Source organism: Anomaloglossus baeobatrachus, chromosome 2, assembly GCF_048569485.1.
Source record: "Anomaloglossus baeobatrachus isolate aAnoBae1 chromosome 2, aAnoBae1.hap1, whole genome shotgun sequence".
NCBI classification, from domain to species: domain Eukaryota; kingdom Metazoa; phylum Chordata; class Amphibia; order Anura; family Aromobatidae; genus Anomaloglossus; species Anomaloglossus baeobatrachus.
Window position 1 is genome coordinate 692,248,753 of NC_134354.1, and position 18,616 is coordinate 692,267,368.

Here is an 18,616-nt window from a genome sequence, read left to right on the forward strand (position 1 = left end):
ATTCAACTCAATTTGCAGAAGGCTACAAAGATCTCGCCAGAAACGGGAAGTAAATTGCGGGCCTCTATCACAAATGATACGATCTGGCATCCCGTGAAGCCTAAAGACATGCTTGAGGAATAGTTTGGCTAGTACCCTGGAAGATGGGATTCTCGATAACGGTACGAGATGAACCATCCGGGAGAAATGGTCCGTAATGACCCACACAAATCTATGTCCCTGTGAACATGGAAGATCACCCACAAAGTCCATGCCTACCACCTCCCATGGTCTATCTGGCACTGGTAAAGGATGCAAGAGCCCAGCCGGTCTCTGCCGTAATGGACGGTTGCGAGCACACGAGTAGCAGGAACCGACATATCTCTTGACGTGGCTGGCTAAGTGTGGCCACCAATACCACCTCTCCAGTAACTCTCGTGTCCGCCTAATACCAAAATGCCCACCCACCTTTGAGGTGTGGGCCCATGACAGTATATCATTCTGTCGATCAGGCGGAACAAAGGTCTTGCCCGGTGGGATTTGGTCTAACGTCACAGGGGAGAGCGTATGAAAAACCCTGGAGGGAAGGATAAGACGAGGTTCGTCAATCTCTTCCTGGGTAGAAAGCATAGAGCGAGACAGGGCGTCTGCCTTGTTATTCTTATTCCCAGACAGATAGTTGATGGAGAAGTGAAAGCGGGAGAAAAACAAGGACCAGCGGGCTTGGCGAGGATTCAGACGCTGAGCGGTTTGTAAGTACGTCAGATTCTTATGGTCTGTATAGACCTGGAAAGGATGTTTCGCTCCTTCCAGCAAGTGACGCCACTCCTCCAAGGCTAATCTCAAGGCGAGCAGTTCCCTATCCCCAATGGTATAGTTTCTCTCTGCCGGTGAAAAGGTTTTAGCAAAGAAGAAACACGGCCTTTTTCTACCTGCACCGTTCTTTTGATACAAGACTGCACCAGCACCCACTGAAGAGGCATCAACCTCTAAGAGGAAGGGCTTATTCTCATCGGGTCTTTGAAGAACGGGAGCAGTTGAAAAGTGTCTTTTTACTGCCTCAAAAGCCTGAGATGTCTCAGTAGACCAGGCTTTGGGATTAGCACCTTTCTTAGTCAAGGCCACCAAAGGGGCCACCAAAGTAGAAAAATGGGGTATGAACTGCCTGTAATAATTTATGAATCCTAAGAAGCGTTGCACCGCCTTCAAGGAATGAGGTTCGGACCATTGCAGGACAGCAGAGAGCTTCGCAGGATCCATAGCCAGACCCTCTTGTGAGATAATGTAACCCAAAAAAGGCAATGAGGACTGCTCGAATACACATTTCTCAAGTTTAGCAAACAATGAGTGCTCCCTTAAACGGGAAAGGACACGAACGACATCCTGACGATGAGTCTCCAGATCAGGAGAAAAAATCAGGATGTCGTCCAGATACACCACTACTGAGGATAACAGTAAATCCCTGAACACATCGTTTACGAAGTCCTGAAATACTGCGGGTGCATTACATAACCCAAAAGGCATGACGAGGTATTCATAGTGACCGTCTCGGGTGTTAAAAGCGGTCTTCCATTCGTCAACCTTTCGAATTCGTACCAAGTTATACGCACCCCGCAGATCCAACTTCGTAAAAACTTGAGCTCCTCTCAGTCTGTCAAAGAGCTCCGAAATGAAAGGTAATGGGTATTTGTTCTTTATTGTGATTGCGTTGAGACCCCTGTAATCTATGCAGGGACGCAAATCACCCTCTTTCTTCCGAACAAAGAAAAACCCAGCTCCCGCGGGAGAGACAGACTTACGAATGAACCCCTTCTCTAAACTCTCTCTTATATAGGTCGACATGGCCTCCGACTCAGGTATCGACAGGGGGTAAACCCTGCCTTTAGGTGGAACCGAACCTGGGATAAGGTCTATAGCACAGTCATACGGCCTATGGGGTGGAAGAACCTCAGCACCCTGTTTGGAGAACACGTCAGCGAAATCCAAATAGGGTGTAGGTATGGGAGAGAGATCAGTTGATGCAACCGCAACGACCTTAGGTAGTAAGGGAAGACATCGGGACTGACATTTCGAACCCCAACTAATAATGCTGTCAGACTCCCAGTCAATGTGAGGAGCATGAGTCCGAAGCCATGGAAGACCCAGAAGGACGTCGTCTATACCCTCAGGCAAAACAAGAAAAGAAATCTCCTCTATGTGACCCTGAGACAGGGAAAGGCGCAAGGGAACTGTCCTCAATGTAATGGAGTCAGACAACATAGTTCCATTAACAACACGGACAGGAATAGGCGCCTCTAACATGATAGAGGGAATATTGTGTCCCTTTACAAATCCTGAGGACACAAAAATCCCGTCAGCTCCGGAATCCACAAAAGCCATAATAGGCCATGTATTCTCAGATAACGAGAGCTGACCTGGGATACAACACTTAGAGGGTGCAGAAGACGTCTCTAGTAACCCCCCTCTAATGGTTACTAGGCCAGGGAGTTTCCCTGACGACTAGGACACTTGTTGGCATAGTGCCCAGCCTGACGACATACGTAACATATAGGAGGACCAGACTTGCGTAGTCTGGAGAACGTATGACCTAACTCCATAGGAGTGGGAGATGTTTCAGATGCTGAGGAAGATGGTAGTGGACCCTCAACAACTGGAATAGCCCGATGCTTAGGGCGTGAGGAAGAGAACTCGAGTCTACGTTCCTTATGGCGTACATCGATCCTCGTTGCTACTGTGATCAAGTCCTCCAGAGAAGCAGGGACCTCACGAGTAGCAAGGGCATCCTTGACATAGCCTGCCAACCCTCTCCAGAAGATAGGAATCAACACCTTCTCTGGCCAATCTAGTTCTGCCACCAGAGTTCTAAAAGCAATGGCATAAGAACTAGTGGATAACGAACCCTGAGATAGATCTAACAGTCTCAGGGCCGCATCATGGGTAACCTGCGGACCCATGAATACCGCCTTAAGAGCATCAAGAAAGTCTTGATGTCTCAGAGTAACCACATCAGAGCGCTCCCATAGGGGAGTCGCCCATTCTAAGGCTTTGTCCTGAAGTAAGGAGATGATAAAGCCTACTCTGGACCTCTCCGTAGAGAAGCGAGAAGAGTTGACCTCTAGGTGTATCTGACACTGACTAATGAAACCACGACATGATCTGGCATCGCCAGAATATCTGTTTGGCAGAGCAAGTCGAGGATCATGTGCAGATGTCACCATGGTCTGAGGTTTATCCTCTATACTCTTGAGCCGTGACTCAAGTACTTGTATGTAACGGTGTAACTGCTGATATTCTGCCATAACTGCCAGACCCTTGGCTCAGTCCTAATGTTACGGGGGGCTGTCTGATAATAACTGAAAGGAGTATCAGACAGTCAGGGTCCACCGTGCAAAGACTTTGCTGCAGACTATGGCAGAGTGCAATACCTCTGTTAACTCACAGAAGGATATAATAAGTAAGTAAAGCAATTCCTCTCTTACTTGGAGGGTGTGTGGAATGATCTCTGTTAATAATCACAGAGACAAAGGCAATGTGTGCGAAATGGCACCTACCTAGGTCCGCTCTTCTAGTGGTGCAAAAGAGACGAACAGCAGCGTAAGCCGCACAAAGCTCCTACCTGCGTTCGCTCCACTAGTGTGCGAGGACACGAACCACTAGATATGGCACCTGCCTAGGTCCGCTCTTCTAGTGGTGCAAAAGAGACGAACAGCAGCGTAAGCCGCACAAAGCTCCTACCTCTGTTCGCTCCCCTAGTGTGCGAGGATACGAACAACTGCCAGACGCAGTATAAGGAACGTTACCCTAGCGGCAACGTCCACCTACGAGTAGAATCACAAGGCCCAGCCAGACCATGTGCCTCAGGCACCTGCCTATGTCCGCTCCCCTAAGAGGTAAGGATACGGACAGCAGCCGAAGCTGTAAGGTATAAGAACGCTACCCTGCCGGTAGCGCTCACCTAGCATAGACAGAGGAATGCCTAGAGGAACGCGCACAGAGCGTCTACTCATATGCATGAACCAAGAGGACTGAGCACCATGCGGCGTGTGTCAGGGTCTTATATAGACTCTGTGCCTCATCCAAGATGGAGGACACCAGAGCCAATCCGCTGCCAGAACGACAGGAGTGACGTCATGCTGGCCTATCACCGAGCAAGACGTCACAAGCACATGACCAGCGACCACTCGGCATAGAAGGTGTCAGAGACATGTGACCTCGTGTCAGCGATGATGTCACCCGCACATGTGCAATGGCTCCAAGATTGGACTTAGTCTCCGGCGCTCGCACATGTGCAGTAGCAAGAAATCTGGACTTAATCTCCAGCGCTCGCACATGTGCAGTAGCAAGAAATCTGGACTTAGTCTCCAGCGCTCGCACATGTGCAGTAGCAAGAAATCTGGACTTAGTCTCCAGCGCTCGCACATGTGCAGTAGCAAGAAATTTGGACATAGTCTCCAGTGCTCGCAGCAACCGTAACATGGTGCATGAAAACAAAAATGATAGTGGATGACTGACAACTCTTCATAAGTGTAGCCACTGGGGGTCGCACCGCTTCACATGTCCATCAATCATCCATAGTATGCATGTGGGTGAATCTGATCAATGCCACGAACCTAACCTGAACAATCATCATACAGAAATCCCTACAAGTATATAATGATCATATATTAATGATCATACAAAACATGTTCATGAGGGGTCTGATTGCAGCTGCTCCTGCTCCGAAAAAACTTGGCAAAAAAACACATTTTGTTAGGCTTTAACTGGAGTGTAAGCCACATACTGAACATACTCAAAATTCCCAAAATTCAATAAAAAAAAATACTTGGCATCACAGTTCTGTCCTAGAAGACGCGTTATGTCTCCTAGAGCAATCAATCCAAGAAAAACAAGAAATGTCCATATGAAAATATTGAAGGAAGCAGGTAGAAAAAGGTTTGTATCAACAGTAAAACGTGTCTTACATCCAAAACACCAGAAAAGGCTGCTCACAAAAGAAGACTGCTCCAAGATACCAAAAAAAGCCAGGTTACAGTCTACAACTGGGAACAAAGATCTTACTTTTTGGAGAAATGTCCTCAGGTCTATTTGACCATAATGACCAGCGTTGTATATGGCGGAAAAATTGGTATGGGCTTACTGGCCAGAAAAAGACCATCACAACTATGAAGGAAGGGCACAGCAACATTTTATAAGAGTGCTTTGCTGCTGGAGAGTCTGGTGAACCTCACAGAATATACTCCATTATGAGGAAGGAAAATGATGTGGAAACATTGAAGCTACGTCTCAAGTCTTTAGTCAGAAAGACCAAATGGACATGACCCCAAGCATTTCCAAAGATGTGGAAAAACAGATTAGGGACAACCATATTAAGTTAATGGAGGATCCATCACAAAGTCCTGCAATCAATCCCCCCAAAAATGTATAGACGGAGCTGAAAATGTGAGCAAGGAGGCCTCCTTATTGTTACGCCAAGTCTGTCAGGAGGAATGGGCCAAAATGACAGCACCTTGTTGTGAGAGGTTTATGGTTGGCTACCTGAAATCTGTTTCCCAATGAACCATGTATGTAAACTTCTGATCCACCGGAAATGTGATGAAAATAAAGGCTAAAATAAATCACTATCTCTAGTATTATTCTCACTTTTCACATTCTGGAACATCATTAATGATCCACACTGACCTAAGAGGGTGAACGTGTATGAGGACTGAATGCCAGGCACGATCCGCACTGACCTAAGAGCGAATGTCTATGAGGACTGAATGCCAGGCATGATCCGCACTGACCTAAGAGGGCGAACATGTATGAGGACTGAATGCCAGGAACGATACGCACTGATCTAAGAGAGTGAACGTGTATGAGGACAGAATGCCAGGAACGATCCGCACTGACCTAAGAGCGAATGTGTATGAGGACTGAATGCCAGGAACGATCCGCACTGACCTAAGAGAGTGAACGTGTATGAGGACTGAATGCCAGGAATGATCCGCACTGACCTAAGAGAGAGAACATATATGATGACTGAATGCCAGGTACGATCCCCACTGACCTAAAAGAGCAAACATGTAAGAGGACTGAATGCCAGGAACAATCCGCACTGACCTAAGAGAGCGAATGTGTATGAGGACTGAATGACAGGAACGATCTGCACTGACCTAAGAGAGCAACTGTGTGTGAGGACTGAATGCCAGGAAAGATCCGCACTGACCTAAGAGAGTGAACATCTATGAGGACTGAATGCCAGGCACTAACAAAAAGACTAGTACATTAAAGGCACCAAGCTTTTTATGTATAAGGTAAATAAATAATGCCCGTCATGGACCTATATAGCGCAAATACATGTAGAAATTGCATTTGAATAAAGAGTGGAGGCAAATAACACATACGTACATGTAAAATCATTTAAAATAGAGGAAATACAAAACAGCTGTCATCCTGAATAGAAGAGTATATAAAACACAGATAGTTCCTTACATAGAGTCCCAGTACATGCGAATATAGGTTACATACCAATGTTATGCAACTGTATTTGTTGGACATACAACATATAATAAATATACATGTGTATCCATTAGTGACTATAATGTAACACCCAACGTCTGTGAACGCAACTGAATGGCTACAGAATAGGCACCCATATATGTGGTCAGCAGGTGTGGTATTATTGCTGCTATATGGTTGTACTACCCAAACCTCCGTATCAAACTCAGGGAGAATGTACTGAACAATATAATACAGCGGTACTGCTATTACGAGCCTGATTATCGGGCTGTGGATGGAAAAAAAAACACTTAAAAATAAATTACTGGCTATATAGCCAAGATCAAAAATAGAGCCCGAGGCCTGAGGTACATCACAGGTATAGTTACCAAGGACCAGGTAAAAGGGTCAGGATGGAAGTGGAAGAACCCGACGCGTTGCACCAGTCAAGCTGGCTTCATCAGGAGAATGCCACCAGAGATCACTTAGGGGATATAAATATATGTACCCCAGGACATGTAATTGTCCAACCAGAGAGGGAACTCAAATAGAACAGACCTCCCCCGTCAGATGTCATACCTATGTTAAACACATGCTGATAAGCAGAGACTGTTGGAGCTTATGATATGGAGTTGCCACCATGTGCGATCCCGGAAGTACCTGAATGACCACTGTTTGTATCAGTGGAACGCACTATGCATACCTCCATCCGGAACTAACATGGCTACCAATATCATGTGATTGATATGGAACGCAATATGCGTTCCAGCAGCCGGAACAAGTATGGCCGCCGATAATGCATAGATTGTATAGAACGCAAATTGCGTTCCAAACCTGGAACCGGAGTATTTTCCATGTGTCCCCAGAATGTCCTGCATTAATAGTGCATCCAGGAAACATTGGAGACTTGACTTCAGTTTCGCCTATCGACGGGAACATGATATAGTATGACAATTAATAGTGCTAATAACAGATTATATATTCAACTATATTCAGAATTGTTATCAATCTGCAATATACATATAGATGTCCTACAGCTTCACATCAACCTTAAACATCAACAAAACACTAAAATGCCATTTTGGTTATACATAGATGGAGTAAGGAACCCCCTGCCTAACACATACTAATAGTACCTTTTAAACAAGGTGACCAAGAGAAAATAACCAGGATTTAACACCATAGACAACATGTTGAAACACATATTCTAATAAAATGCTTTTGTGTCTCAAAAGAGCACTCCAGCTTTGTATATCAGTGCTGACAATAATCAATTGTTACCGTTTTGTAGAACCCTGTAAAGAGAAGATCCTCGTTAATGTCCTGGGGTATACGCTATCTAATATCTGGATTCACTGCGTAAAAGAGCCGGAGTGGCATCCCACCACCCCACCCCCCCCGATGGACATCTGAATTTGTTCCAAACCAACTGCATACGTATCCCTGATTGTACAATTATGAATTTTATAAAAATGCACAGCTACTGTCGAGATTTGCTTACCCTGCTTTAGAAGTTTGTCAGCCAGAGATATTTTTGATTTTGGGCTGTTGAAATCTCTTGTGCAGCTCCTGTGTGGTTTGACCCACATACAGTATATCAGTGGGCAGGCACAGATCAGGGCGTAGACAACATTTTTGGATAAACAGTTGACATAGTTACCAAATTGAAATATTTGCTGCATATTAGGGTGTGCAAACAAGTAAGTAGTTGGCATGAAAGAACATAATGAACAATTGCCGCAGGCAAAGAATCCGGATCCGCGCAGCTGCGGGCTGCGAATACCAGCCCCCAACTGGTTTTATCTTGGCTGGGGATGGAAATTGGGGGGAGGCCGCACATGTTTTGTTTTTTTTTTAATTTTTTTTTACGTACCAAAAAAAATGCAAATTTGGTGCTGAAATCTGGTGGAGATAATTTCAGCACCAAATGTACACCTCCTGGCACAAAACATGCCAGTAGGTGCACAGATATCAGCACTAAAAATTTTTTTTTTTGCATTTTTGGGCTAAGGGATGCAAATTTGGTGCACCACCTGGCAAAAAACATGCTTTTTTACGCATTTTTTTGCCGCGGTTTTTGACCTGGCTTTTTGTTCAGGCTTTTTGCCACGATTTTTGCCACGGTTTTGTGCCAGGAGGTGAACATTTGGTGCTGAAATCATTTGCACCAGATTTCAGCACCAAATTTCCACCTCCTGGCAGAAAAAAAAATAATTTTTGGGCCAAGGAATGAAGATTTAGTGCTGAAATTTTTACACTATATTCCTGCACCCAATGTACACCTCCTGGCAATAAAACACGATTTTTGTTTACACATTTTTTTCCGCGGTTTTTGATGTTTTTTTTGTTCAGGCTTTTTTAAGCAGTTTTGTGCCGCGGTGTTGTTCAGGCAAAAATCCTACACAAAAAAACGTGTCAGGAGGTGTACATTGGGTGTAGGAATATGGTGTAAAAATTTCAGCACCAAATTTGCATCCTTTGGCCCAAAAATGCAAAAAAAAAAAATGTTTCTGCCAGGAGGTTCAAATTTGGTGCTGACATCTGGTGCAGACAATTTCAGCACCAAATGTGCACCTCCTGACACAAAACCACAGCAAAAATCGCAAAAAAAAAATGCGTAAAAAAATTGCGTTGGTTTTTTTTGCCATGAGGTGTAGATTGGGTAAAGGAATATGGTGTAAAAATTTCAGCACCAAATCTGCATTTCTTCGCCAAAAAAACTGTGATTTTCTGCTAGGAGATGTAGGTCTGTGAACTCAGGTGGAGGTCACTGAGTTCACAGACCTGCATCTCCTAGCAGAAAATCACAGTTTGTTTGGCCAAGAGATGCAGATTTGGTACTGAAATGTTTACACCATATTCCTGCACCCAATCTACACCTCCAGGCAAAAAACCCCGCAATTTTTTATGCATTTTCTTTGCTGCGATTTTCAGGTTACCTGCAATCACAGGTGAAGGACCGTGGGAACCTCCAGTTGTGACTGCAAATGACCTGAGTGACATCACCGCTTATTGCACAGCTCATTCATTCTCTGGAGCTCACAGCAAGTGGTCGTGTTCTATGGCCGCTCTCTGTGATATTCAGATGTAGCATTGCTGAATATCCGTGGGAACTCATGTGGATTATGCCGGGTCAGTAGGGTGTTTGGAGTTAATAAGGTGGTGAAGGGTGAAGGAGGGTGTGTTTTTGTAATTTTTTCCAAATAAAGGATTTTTCTCTGTGTTCTTATTTACTGTCATTTACACTCTCCTAACAGGAGCGGGCTGCATGTGTTTCTGTCTACATGCACACTCATGTTCAGAGAGCGGCAGGCCGTGCCGGGTCATGTCATGCCAGACTCGCACAAGTCTGACATCGCATCACCGGCACAGCCGCACAATCTTCTGACAGGAGCGGGCTGCATTTCTTTCTGTAGCACCCCATGGGGCCTAAGGGGTTACTCGTCACCGGGCCAGTGGTTTTGTGGGGTTGCTGTGACTGGCCTGACCCGGCTCCGTGGCCCTATCGGCTACATATAAATGACAAATAAACAGATGCAAGATGTAGAGGGGGATGGAAGGAGGGTAAAATGTCCCTGGGAAGCATGTCACTGGTTGCAGCGGTGACTGGGTTCTCGGCCTCCTTCGCCGCCGACCCTTCCTGCGACTTTTCCTCTTTCAGGGGCGGTGTTGGATGGGAATGGGGGATGCTTTGCAACGGCACCCGTGGAGTGCGTCTAGGAATTAGCCGCCATTGTGAGATGTTGCTCTCCTCCAGGGCTGATGTTAACAGAGCACAGATAGTCAAGGCTCCCCACAGGTGGAGCGAGCCCCAGGTAGAGTGAGGACGATGGGGACAGCTGATGGCGCCGAAGCGCGGGGCAGCGCCAGGAATGACAAGGACAACACAGAGGGCTGTGGTTCAAAGTTCCATTTACTCACAGTTCTTAATATTGTCCCGGGAGTGTCACTCTCCAGCGCCATGGATGGACTCCAGCCAGTCCCGGGTGAATCAGAGGCAATCACCGGTTTCTGTGGAAATGTGTGAGACCTTCATCCTTGAACAAGGTTCCCCATAGCCTGAAGTAATTTGGGAACCCAGCTGTCGGTGTTAAGTGTCCCGTCCCGTATGCAGGTGACATGGGTCCATGCCATGGGGTCCGACCGTAGCCCTGACCTCGGATCCTATATGTCACTATGCCCTGGGGAAGTGGGTAGTGGACGATGGGACATGAAATCCCCATCCCTGCAGATTTCTTGGAGTCTGTGAAGGTGTCCCCAACCGAGGGTCCTGCACCCCGACTGCACTGGCACTGTGGGAACGGTTAGGCTCGACCTCAGCTACCATCTCCTCTTGTCCCAACATCTACACTGGCTGCCTCTGTCTCTCACCCTCTTTCAGTCTCATTCCTGCAGACCCAGTGCGGTGTTGTGACCTCTGGCCCTCGGACTATCTCCACCCATCTCCTGTCCCAGGCCAGCCTGTTAAATGCTGCTCTCTCAAGGCTGTCTGCTCTGTTCTCTGTCCTGGTGTGTTCAGCCTCAGAAAATTAAACTCTTTGTCTTTCTACTCACTGAGACCAGCCCCCACCTCAGGAATAACTCAGCAGTGCTTGGGAATTTCCCAGCCTGGTTTCCTGTGAATGGTGACTGGCACACTATCTGGGTGAATATATATGTTATGAGTTCAGGATTTGTGTAAGTGAAACAAACCAGTGATTAACCTCTTCTCACCTGGGAGAGAATTACAACTGCAATACTCTGTGGTGACTCATAGGGCGCCACATTTCTGTCTACATGCACGCTCATATTCAAAGAGCAGCAGGCCATGCCGGGTGATGTCATGCCAGACTTGCACGAGTCTGCCATTGCATCACCGCCACAGCCGCACACTCTCCTGACAGGAGCGGGCTGCATGTGTTTCTGCCTACTTACACGCTCACCATACTCACTTCCACGCCTATGATTGGTTGCAGTCAGCTGACACTCAGGGTGGGGGCGCATCTAACTGCAACCAATTATACGCGTCGGTGGACAAAACAGTAATATTGAATTGTCGGCTCCGGAAGGGAATAGTGTGACCCGGAAGGCGATTGCCGCCATGACACAGCCTAGGTGAGTATACCGCGTGTGCCCCTACCCCCCTATCCCTTCCACCAATGTTTTTAATCTCAGGATTCTGGTCCCCATTAACTTATATGGGTACCGGATTCCGTAGCTGATTGATTTTTTTTTTAATTGAGCAGTGATCCGCCGGTCCCGTTTCTCTGCGAGTCTGAGCAGCTCTACAAAGGATCCCTTTAAGGGACTACCTCCTTGTAAATGAACTATTGGATGAGTGAAAAAACTATGACTTAGACAGTCTTTAAAATATCGGGCTCTCTTGGCTGTGAGCCTTGGAGTAGGCGGGACAATGTTCTTCAACTTGGCCTCCATCAGAAGAATATTTCAGTTTTTGCTCAGGATTTAATGATGATCTTGCCATTTATTATTATAAGTCATCACCAGGCAGACTGCATTGTCTGGTCTTCTCGTCTTAAGACACAACAGGTCCACTCTTTCTACTTCAGCAGTCCGTTTGAGCGCCTGTCCAATGATCTGTTTAGGGTAGCCTCTTTTGCTGAATCTGCCTGCCAACATTTCCCCCTGTAAATGAAAATCAGATTCATTACTACAGTTTCTTTTGACTCGAATAAATTGGCCATATGGGATGCCTCTTTTGAGATGCTGCTAATGGGTGGGGAGACAGAAGGCGCAAATAGGGTCTTACCCGGTAAAACCAGAAATGACGGAAAAGTTATGATAACACTCACCTGATCAGGTTGTGCCAGTCACAACTCCTGAAATCGCATATGAGTGTCAGCTTGGTTAAAAAGCAGCGGCCCCGTGAAACAGCAAAAGTCATGTATAAATATAGGAAAACGGGTTTTAGCCGCGCTGAAAAACCACTGGTGCAGGATTAATGAAGAAGTTTCTTTTTTATTACAGCATTTCCAACGCGTTTCAGAGACTGGAACCGTCTCCTTCCTCAGGGAAAAAAGAAATCAACTCTTTTTTCCCTGAGGAAGGAGACGGTTCCAGTCTCTGAAACGCGTTGGAAATGCTGTAATAAAAAAGAAACTTCTTCATTAATCCTGCACCAGTGGTTTTTCAGCGCGGCTAAAACCCGTTTTCCTATATTTATACATGAGATGCTGCTAATGGAAACTTGAAAAGTGCAAAAGACTGTTGGTGAAAGTTGGCTTACGAAATAATGTTGATTTGATTTTATTATTCTCAATTGACAGTTGTATGTCAAAATATTCGACCGTGGTGCATATGGAAAGATTATACATATTGGCATTGAGTTCATCAATAAATTCCAGGCAAGTCTGGACCGATATTGACCATATCAAGAGGACATCGTCGATGTATCTAAACCAATGCACAACATATTGTTGAAACTTCTTCTGGGGGTACACATTAAGCTCCTCCAACCACCCTAAAAATAGGTTGGCACAAGACGGGGCACAGCATGCCCCCATCGCTGTACCTGACCTTTTTTGTATTGTACCCGATCGAAAACAAAAAAATTATGGTACACTACAAAAGATAACAAGTCAAGAAGAAAAAGATTGTGTAGCGCTGTCGATTTTGTTGAATCTTCCAAGAAGAATTTGACTGCATTACATCCAAAAATATGTGAAATGCTGGTGTATAATGTTTCCACATCTAGAGTGATCAGAATGGTATTGGATGGAACAGTCAGATCTTCAAGGCTTTGTAAAAGGTGCATCGTATCATGTATATATGATTTGAGTTTATGTACCTGTGGTTGCAAAAATAATCTATGTATTTGTATTTCTTCTGTTCAATAGAGATGTTTTCCATCTGATATCACTTTAAGGGTTAGATTATGAACATCATGTTCCATCACCCTGAAAAAGGTCTGAACAGCAGGGGATAAGCTTAAGGAAGGTGTAGCTTGGGATGGAAGACGTAGTTGGAACGGTCTCCTACCTGTAGGATTTTCTTTTTCTCTTAGCAGATCCAAAAGATCTCTGAAGACTTGTTGGTCATTCCCAGGTAGCTGGTGATACAACATTTTGAATATTAGGTTTCTGCAGAAAAGATGTACAGTACAACCTTGATAAAAACAAATTTATCAAGTTTCTGTATTGGAGAAAAGGTTAAACCTTTCTCAAGTACTGACCATTCTATTGGTGACAATACATAGTCTGTGAGGTTAATAATTTGGAGGTCAACAGCAGAAGTAGTAGTCTGATCTATGGAACTCGATTGCGCCTGGCACTGCTCCGGAATTGCAATGGTGTTGTTCAGAAAGTTCTGTTTCTGAGAGCTCTGACATTTCTTCCACTGGTGCCTGTCACGTCTTGACCGTTGTCCTGGTCGCTGGCGTCTGTAGATAAAAAAAATCGCTAGACATAGATGTATTTTTCTCTTTATTATCACTTTTTTGTGAATGGCCAGATTTGTTCCTCTTATTTCCAGAGTGGGACCATTTAAAAGCGCGCCTGGTCTCGAAATCTTGCTTGTCCCTGTGAAATTTATTTTTCTTTTCAGCAATGATGATTTTTTTTCAAAAGTCTCTATAGTAGTTTTGAGTTTAGTTAAAAAGGGTTTCACCAGACTATCTTCATCTAAGGAATTGATCTCACTGGTACACGCCTGAATCTCTTCTTTAGTTTGTTTCAAAATAAGTCTGTCATGTTCTATTAACATTTTTATCATTATTTGAGAGCATTGTAAGCCCTGTATCCATGTGTCCTTAAATTTCTTATCTGCTTCCCATGCCGGAAAAATCTGTACTCTCACTCCACGAGGGATAATAGATAAATGTAAGTATTCCTCCAGACTATTACCATTCCACCAATCCCTGGTGTATTTTTTATTTAAATTAGTCAATCTGGTGGCAATAGTTTGGAAGTCACTGTTCTGTGTACTAACACCTGCAGTCTCATCAACCTGAAATATGGACGAGAATGTATCCATCCAATATGCCTCCAAGGCTTCAAGGTCCAACATCATTGTATCAATATTAAAATAGTCCGTATAGATATGTACTCATATATAATAAATGTATATATAAGGTGTGCCCTCAGCTATACGCAAGAGCCAATGTGTCCAACAAAAGAGGCTAGGCACTCCTACTATCAAGAAAAAGCTATGTACCATGTACCACAATGAACACGCACTAACAAAAAGACTAGTACATTAAATGCACCAAGCTTTTTATGTATAAGGTAAATAAATAATACCCATAATGCAAATACATGAAAAAATGTTATTTGTATAAAGGCTGAGTGGTGGCAAAAACATATACATTTAAAATCATTTAAAATAGAGCAAATACAAAACAGCTATCATCCTGAATAATCGAGTATATAAAACACAGATAGTTCCATACATAGAGTCCCTGTAATTCTGGGTTTGGAACGCAATTTGCGTTCCATACAATTTATGCATTATGTTGTGAATGTCATCCCAGTGGGTTCTGGCTTGGAGCTGCCTCTGGTGGCCAGGAATGGTAATGAAGCTGAGTCTGAATCTGTGACTCAAACAGGTGTTGGTATTAACTGGGAATCCAGGAAGTCCTATTGCTGACCAGCCTGGTGTATATAGGAGAGCAGTTTCTGCTTAGCTGCTGCCGGTGATAAATATTTTCTGCGCTAGAATTCACTCCAGATAAGTCTGCAGGTTTTCTTTGCTTAATTTCTGATTTTGCACCTACGGGTGTTTGTGTTTTTTTATTTCTCCATTTTGTTCTGTTTGTTTTCTTGTATGTGAGGATCTGGATCTCTGCTATTTTGGGAGGGTAGTTCCTTCAGTAAGAAAGGGAGTTTCTCCCTGTTCTGATTTGGATTATTTGCACTTTAGAATTTATTTGTTCTGTGATTTTGTTTCTTCCCATTATATCTGCAGTTCTGTTCAAAGTGTTTGGCACAAGAGTATCTGATATAGTGGGGGAAGACCGTGTAGTCTTAGGGCCTTTTTCCTATCCGGAGTTTGGTATTTTTTGCAGGGTTTTTTGCTGGCTGCAATCAGTTATCTTTCCTGTCCTGTTGTATCTAGTAAATGGGACCTCACCTTTGCTAATCTATATTTTCTGTGTATTGTGTTTTCTTACATCACCGTCGTTACATGTTGGGGGCTTGCTATTCCTTTGAGGACTGCTCAGAGGCAAGTTAGGATTCCTCATTTCTATCTTTGAGGTGTAGCAAGTTTCTTAGGCAGTGACGAGGTGTCTAGGTGTGTTAGGAAAATCCCACTGCTACTTCTAGTGTTGTCCGATAGATAGGGGATTGCGGTCAGCTTAGTTTCCAACTACTCTTGTGGTTTTTGTTTTTTCCTGATTAATGGGATTTTTTGTGATCATCCATGGTTACCAGTTCATAACAGTATCACCGGCCACACACAAAAGAAGGTACTCAAAAGAAGGATTTTTTTATTTATTCTGTATATTTTTCCTCTTATTCTTTGGGTTCCGGGGAAGATCTTTTGCTGGCATGGATATTATCCAGTTGTCTGATCGTGTTGAGCATCTTACTTCTGAGGTACAGGGTATATCGGCATATCTTAGACAGACTCCTGCTGTAAAACCTAAAATTCCCGTTCCTGAATTGTTCTAGGAGGATAGGTCTAAATTCTTGAACTTTAAAAATAATTGTAAATTATTTTTTGCCTTAAGACCTAAGCCCTCAGGGAGTCCCGTGCAGCAGGTTAGGATTGTCATATCCTTGTTGCATGGTGACCCTCAGGACTGAGCCTTTTCCTTGGTACCTGGTGATCCGATTCTTGCTGATGTGGATTCCTTTTTCCAGGCCCTGGGATTGTTATATGATGAACCTAATGTTGTGGATCAAGCTGAGAAGGCCTTGATTGCATTGATCCAGGGTCAGGATTCCGCTGACATTTTTTGCCAGAGATTCAGAAAATGGGCGGTCTTTACCTAATGAAATGACGATGCACTTGCGGCACTTTTTTGGAAGGGTCTTGCGGATACTGGGAAAGATGTTATGGTGGGATTTCCTATCCCTTCTGGTCTCGTTGCCTCTATGACTTTAGCCATTCAGATTGATAGACGTTTGCGCGAACGATACGTGCAGATGTATTGCTTGCGGAACAGGGTTCTCTCCAATGCTGAGCGGCGGGGTTTTAGACGGAGAAAAAAGTTGTGTTTCTATTGTGGAGATGCGTCTCACACTATTTCTGTCTGCCCTAAACGAAAAAAAGAGATTCGCTCGTTCATTTACTGTGGGTACTGTGCAAAATAAATTTCTTTTGTCAGTCTCTTTAATTTGCCCGCTATCCTCATTTTCTGCTATGGCTTTTCTTGATTCAGGGGCCGCCCTGAACTTAATGTATTTTGAGTATGTTAAAAGTTTTGGCTTTTCCATAGTACCTCCTATTCCTTTAACCAGAGGTGTATCTAGGCTTTCTGGCACCCGGGGCAAGAATCCTGTTTGGCGCCCACCCCCCCCGCTCCGCGGTTTGGGTAGTCGTCATGTGGCCGCTCATTCATATATGATTTGCACATTTAGTCATGTGCAGACGAGCTGCTCTTCCTAAGGCCTAGCACACACGGGGAGAAAAAAGAACGGAGCGAGTGGAATGTGATAAAATCGCATTCTACTTGGACCAATATTACTCTATGTGTCCGCTCCCATAAGCAATTGTTTTCTCAGCCCTAATCGGACAGAGAAAACAGTTGCAGCATGCTGTGAGTGTAATGTGAGCCTGTTTCACTCGCACCCATACAAGTCTATGGAGTGAGAGAAACATCGCACAGCAGTCGCGTTACACCGGTGTAACGCGATTGCTGTGCGATTCTCTCATCAGCCGGCAATAGAGGAGTAAGGGAGAAAAATTCCGGCCCTCTCCTCTGCGGCGCCGACCCTCCCCACTGCAGCTGTGGTCTGATCGCATGATCGGACCACAGTCGCATGACCCTCGGCTCCCGCTGTGCTGCGAGCGTAAGCCAAGTGTCATGCGAGGACTCGCAGTAATCCCCTGGTGGCTTCAGCCTAACTCTCTCAATCTTCACTGAAAAACAGAAATAGAAAGAGACGCAAATTGTCACATGACTAAATATGAGACTTGCATATGAGTGGTGCAGCAATGTGATGACTGCTGGAAACAGCGAGCGGAGGTGAATCCTGACAGTGAGTATATTATACGTTGTTAGCATTGGGCTATAAAGCTTAATTTTAATTTTTTATGATGAAAGTCTGCAGTCACTCTAGTTCACTGCATGCTTTTGAATTCTCACAAAGCATGCTCTGCACACTTTTAGGATTCTCCCATGCAAGTGGCAAGAATGGAGGGTCATGTGAGCACAATTATGCCAAGTACTGCACATCCGCATCATTGATTAGCATGGGAACAGATGTACAGTACCTGGCCGCGGCCACTATCAGAAGACAGAGCAGATCTGGAATTGAGCCCTCTAGCCGTCTGCTGCTGTCGTCGATATTTAAAGGGAACCTGTCAGGTGCAATATGGGTGCTTATTGCTAATCCCTACCTAACTGTCCCTGTATACACTCGCATAAAGAGATCTTTAGAAAAAGTATTTCTAAAAATGTTTTATCGTATGCGATGCTGCCATCGCCACCTGACGCTGGATTTCGTCTCAGTGCGCATAATCCCGGACATGTGCACTATGAAGCTGGGTGTACGCTTCCTGGCTTCAAACTGAAGTAGTGCGCATGACTGAAACTCTGGGGTCATGCGCACTGAGTCGAAATCCAGCGTCAGGCGGCAACAGCAGCAGAAAGGTGAGTGAGATCATCCTCTAATGCTGCGTATTCATTAGCATGTTAACACACCCACAGGGGCCCACAGGGGCCCACAGGGGCCCACAGGGGCGTATTAGCATGCTAATGGAGCTGACTAGCAAGGGAAGTAACGCCCTTGGGACTAGTCCCCTCACTCATTAGCATACGATATAAGAATTTTAGAAATACTTTTTCTAAAGATCTCTTTATCTATACTAGTGTATACAGGAATGGTTAGGCAGGGATTAGCAATATGCACCCAGAACTGCACATGGTCCTGGGTGCATATTACACCTGACAGGGTCCCTTAAAAACAGCCAATTGGCTAGAGTGCCAGGTGCCGGATCCTGGCCAATCAGACACACTGGCCATATACTGCACACAGCCATGATACACTGACTGTAT

General features: G+C 44.8%; 1 protein-coding gene across 6 annotated transcripts in view; it reads right to left on the reverse strand.

Annotated features, from left to right (window-relative positions):
• Window positions 1-8,043, reverse strand: part of SOAT2 (sterol O-acyltransferase 2) — a 170,387-nt gene extending 162,344 nt beyond the window's left edge. For 4 of the 6 annotated variants that reach the window (XM_075337222.1, XM_075337224.1, XM_075337220.1 and 1 more), the window contains exon 1: window positions 7,958-8,041. The gene's annotated coding sequence lies outside the window, so the exon portion shown is untranslated. Of the gene's footprint in view, window positions 1-7,957 lie in introns of all 6 variants that reach the window. The other 2 variants (XM_075337221.1, XM_075337223.1) reach the window with 2 other exon arrangements.
• Window positions 8,044-18,616: the final 10,573 nt, after the last annotated feature.